This window comes from Triticum urartu, chromosome 1 (assembly GCF_003073215.2).
Source record: "Triticum urartu cultivar G1812 chromosome 1, Tu2.1, whole genome shotgun sequence".
In the NCBI taxonomy this organism is placed as follows: domain Eukaryota; kingdom Viridiplantae; phylum Streptophyta; class Magnoliopsida; order Poales; family Poaceae; genus Triticum; species Triticum urartu.
Window position 1 is genome coordinate 127,932,743 of NC_053022.1, and position 5,429 is coordinate 127,938,171.

A 5,429-nucleotide genomic window follows, 5' to 3' on the forward strand; every position below is an offset into this window, starting at 1 on the left:
GCAATAAAAGTCTCCATGAAGTCCTGAAAGTTGTGCTTCCTGGTATTGGCAACTTGGATGGCGGCCAGCTTTTCTTCTCGCGCCTCCTTGCAATGGACGCGGACCAGAGACAGAGCGACATCAGCACCACATCTAGCAGAAGATTTCTTCCATTCCGCCACTCGACCCGGGACTTCATTCAGTCGGACCATCAGGGACTCGAGGTCGTTCTGAAGTGTCGTTCCGGGCCAGAGTGATGTGTCGATCCGCGACATCGCAACCTTCAGCCGAGCAAGATAATCAACGACGCTGGTAATACGAGACTCCAGTTGGAGCACGTTCATAGCAGCCTCGTCCTTCACGAGAGAATTGGCAGGATCCAAGCCTGGCTCCACTCGACTGGTTTCCTCTTTGAAGCTCTGGTAGAATTCTGCAAACACGATTCAAGAATAAGACAGTGGCCGTACGCGGGCTCGGCAACTACAAGACAGCCGGGTTGGAATAATTACCTTCGAGCATGACGAACAGCTTCTTGGCGAGTCCTCCGAGATAAGCCTCTAGATCTTTTACCTTCCCCGCCAGCTCGCCCGCCTTGTCGTGCAGAGCCATCTTCTCCTTCTTCAGTCGACTGGCATCTCGATTAGCTGTCTCGAGAGCAGTTTTTAGTCTGGAGTTCTCCTGTTCAAGAGTTCCGACCAAAGCCAGTTTCTCTTCTGCGAGCTTCGTTTTGCTCGAGGCCTCCTTCTGCGCCTCTGCAAGGTCTTGATCCTTCTTCTTCAGAGCTTCCTCCAGTTTATCTGCGGCGCGTCGAGTGGAACCAACATCAAGAATGGACAAGAAAGAAAAGCCACCCGTTAAGAATGGAGAACCTCACTAGCCATACCTTTTGCTTCTTCCTGCGCCTTCTTCAAATTCTCCTGAGCAAGCTTCAAGTTAAGGTTGAGCTGGATCTGTTGATTCTCCAACTCAGTATAGCGAGCTACAAGTTTGCAAGATTTCTGTAAAAAGAAAAATCAGTCGACAGATGTCCAAGATAAGTTGCTTCCGAGTAACTAAGAGACAATGATGACGTTTCTAAGACCACAGCCGAATCAAAAACATTCGACAGTAGTCTCGGGGACTACACCTAGTGGGTGCACTCAGCGTGCCCCCACTGGTTCGACCAAAAAAAAGAGAGAAAAAGTCGACTGCCCGCAGTCGACCGGATACAGTTCCACTCGACCTGGCCCGACCAAACCGAGTGAAGAAATACAGCTACAGCAACACAATGTAAAGACTACAGTCGACTGCCAGGAGTCCACCATAGTCTCGGGGACTACACCCAGTGGGTGCACTTAGCGTGCCCCCACTCATCCAAGGATTGGCAGACACACCCAGTGGGTGTACAGATACAGATGCAAAAGATCTTCGGAAAAGAGACTCTTCAAACAGCATATCATAACAGACCAAGTGTTGAGTCGACTGACCTGGACGTTGCTCTGAAGAGCCGAACTCACGTCATAGGCTGCTTGGCTGGCCTCCCGAGCCATCTTCACTTGCTCCATCATGATCCCCGCCTGGCGTATAGCCTCCTTTGCAGCAGCCGCTTGGTCCTCAGGGACGGGGTATGCGGCAAAAAGCGAAGACGGATCCGCAGTCGACGATGAGGGCCGCGCACTCGCCAGAGGAACTGCGAAGGTCACAAAAGCCCGAGTGGTGTCACCACCATCCCGAGCCACGGTCTCGGACGCCGGAGCGGATTGGGGGGGTCTTGTCAGCCGACGCCCTCTTGTGCCTCCTCACTCTCAACGGACCGTTGTCGTCGTCATTCGGGAGGTCGATAACATGAGGAGGGGCTGCAAGAGAAACATTCAATCGACCAGAGTTGCAATAAATGATCAGTCGACTCGAAGCAGAACGTCAGTAATCACACCAGGGTTGGAGGTAACAGCATCCTCCATCTCTTGGTCGTCGCCCTTGGCGGAGACCTCAGAAGTAGCAGTGCTGTAAATCTCGAAAGTCAGTAAGTTGGCTCAATGAATCGACCAAGGATCTGTCCATGGTCGACGAAGGAAAGCAAGTTTTGTTATTACCCGGAAATGGTAGGGACAGCTATCTTCATCTTGGGCAGAGCCTTGGGCGGCTTGGACAGCGTCGTGCGTGGGTGCTTGGGAACCTTCCCAGTCGGCGTAGGAGAAGAGGTCCGAGGGCGTTTCTACGACTGCCCAACAGAAGCAGTCGCCTTGCCACGTTCCCGCGCTGGGTCGTGTGTCTGCTTGGACCGCCCCTCTGGGCGAGGGGGTTTGACCTCCTCCTCCTCCTCTTCGCTGGAGTCGACGTTGTCGTCTCCTTCTCCTTCACCGTCGGACTCCCACTCGCCTTGGTCGTCCCCACTCTCACCTCCGCTCGCCTCCCCTTCCTCATTTGGCTCCTGAGCCCCGTTGGGCGTCGAGTACATCTCGGTGGTCGCCTGGAAAGCAATAGACAAGACGAAAGTCAATCAACCAACTCAAAGAAGACCAATGCAGAAAACAAGATTTCAGTCGGGAGCATAAAGACATACCTGGTCCACTTCATACGAGTTGTCGAGTGGAGTTACCCTCCTGGCTCCTCGGGGGTTGTCTTTGTTCCCCGTGATGCTCGACAGCCACCCCTCCAGCATCTCGTCGGTGACCTCCTCCGGGTGGATCCGAGTGGTGTCATCGAGACCCGAGTACAACCACATCGGGTGGTCACGGGCCTGGAGCGGTTGGATGCGCCTCTGGAGGAAGACCTCCAGCAGGTCCATCCCAGTCACACCCTCACGGACAAGCTCGACCACTCGACCGGCCAACACTTTAACTTGGGCCCTTTCCTCCAGCGTCACTTTCAGAGAAGCGGGTTTTTCAGCTCGGTCGAGGGAGAAAGGAGGAAGACCAGTCGACTGTCCTGGGGTCGCCTGGTCCTGACAGTAGAACCAGGTCGCCTGCCAACCACGGACCGACTCCGGGAAAGTAATAGATGGAAAATAGCTCTCCCCCCTCGTCTGGATCGCCAAACCCCCGCACAACTGGATCACCTGCGTCCTCTCGTCACTCGACTTGGCCTTCTTGACCGATTGAGAATGGCAGGTAAAGATGTGCTTGAAAAGTCCCCAATGGGGGCGGCAACCCAAGAAAGCCTCACACATGGAAATGAAAGCGGCAAGGTATACAATGGAGTTGGGAGTAAAGTGGTGGAGCTGCGCTCCGAAGAAGTTCAAGAAGCTCCGAAAAAAAGGATGGGGCGGCAGAGAAAACCCTCGGTCGATGTGGGTGGCTAGGAGCACGCACTCACCGTCGCGGGGTTGAGGTTCGATCTCTCCCCCCGGAAGACGCGCGGCTTCGTGGGGAATGACTCCCCCCTCGACCATGTCATCGAGATCCTCTTGCCGGAGCACCGACGGCATCCAGTCGCCCTGGATCCAGCCTTTGGGCAAAGCGGTCCTAGAGGAAGATCCGCCCCGAGCAGACCTCTTCCCTTTCCCCGCCGCCGCCGCCTTCTTCGCGCGCTCCAGAGCGGAGGTCTTGCCCTTCGTCATCGTTGCCGGTGAAGTCTCGCACGGGCCTGCTGCGCTGGGGCGAGAACAGAGGCAGCGGAAGGACTTGCGAAGGGAGAGAGGAAGAAGAAAGGAGGAGAAGAGAGCACACTGCTTGGAAACCCCGAGCCGGCGATTTATAAGGGGCCGCTCCCGAGTGGCTGACTGGTAGGCCCAAACTATCCAGTCAAATCCCGCAGCGGACGCGCGCGCAGTACGTGGCGAAAAAGGCGACGTGGGGATCGAGGAGCTTCCGCTTTATCGTTTCCGATTACTGCGTCCGCTCCCGTCCCGCGCGCTTCCCAAAATCCGAAATCCCACAACATCCGCGGGCTGTAGAACAACTTGTCAAAACGGAAGACCCCGCCCGCGCCGACACTCGGTATGTCACAAATAAAGAAATTCACTCGACGAAAGGCTTGGAATGGATCAAGGCGACTGAAAAAGGTTGGCAACGTCATCCATGGCGATTGACCCAAAACGAGGCGCTCACGTAGCCCGAAGAATCAGTCGGAAAGATCTCCAACTCTTTCCCCACTCTAACCTCGATCCATTCGGGGGCTAATGATGAAACCATGTACCTAGGGTAGAGGCACGGACCTGTCCAAGTAGCCCTACCCTAGGACATCCCTAGGAGAAGTCACCTTTCAATCGACTTGAAGGTATCCCACTCGACGGATTCAAGACACTCGACCAGAAAGCTATCACTCGACCATGAAGCCAACCACTCGACCGCCAGGAGACCTGTAGTCACTCCGCAGGCAAACGGTCAGCTGTTAAGTAGTCTTTATGGTCATTATAGCACTTTATTAGGGGCGTTACCAGTAATGCCCGACCTTAAATTGAAAGTGCAACTATCCCTAGGTGGTTTTGGTAATTCATAACAACATATAGCTCATTGAGCTAATGCTATTCCAAGATGATTATTTCAGGAAAGCTCAATGATTGGCATGGCATGGATGTGAAAGTGGAACCCTCAAAATGCTAAGGAAAAAGGATTGGCTCAAGCTCAAAAGCTCAAGACTCTTCATTTTATATTTTAGTGATCCAAGATCACATTGAGTCTTTAGGAAAAGCCAATACTATCAAGGAGGGATGAGGTGTTGCTTAATGAGCCTCTTGCTTCATGTGCTTGGTGATATGCTCCAAAACCCTCAACTACTTTCCCATATCCACATATGACCTAAACCCTAAGCCAAACTCGGTCCTACCGATTCTTCCTATCCGGCGCCACCGAGTTTTCACTTGTAGCCACTGCCAAACCCTAGCAATTCGGTTCTACCGATAGGGATCTCGGTCTCACCGAGATGGGATTGCAAACTCTCTGTTTCCCTTTCGTAACTTTTCGGTCTCACCGAAAGAGCGAATCGGTCCCACCGAGATTGCAATGTAAATTCAGTGTTTCCCCTTTGTAACTTTTCGGTCTCACCAAAAGAGCAAATCGGTCCCACCGAGTTTGCCTGACCAACTCTCTGGTTAGCTAATTACCAAATTCGGTCTCATCGAGTTTGTGTAATCGGTCTCACCGAGATTACGTTATGCCCAAACCCTAACCATATCGGTCCTACTGAGTTGCATGTCAGTCCCACCGAAAATCTCTAACGGTCACTAGGTTTACATTTTCGGTCCGACCGAGTTTGTTGATTCGGTCCCACCGAGATTGGAAAACTGTGTGTAACGGTTGGATTTTGTGTGGAGGCTATATATACCCCTCCACCTCCTCTTCATTTGAGGAGAGAGCCATCAGAACACATACACCATTCCAACTCATATGTTCTGAGAGAGAACCACCTACTCATGTGTTGAGACCAAGACATTCCATTCCTACCATATGAATCTTGATCTCTAGCCTTCCCAAGTTGCTTTCCACTCAAATCTTCTTTCCACCAAATCCAAATCCTATGAGAGAGAGTTG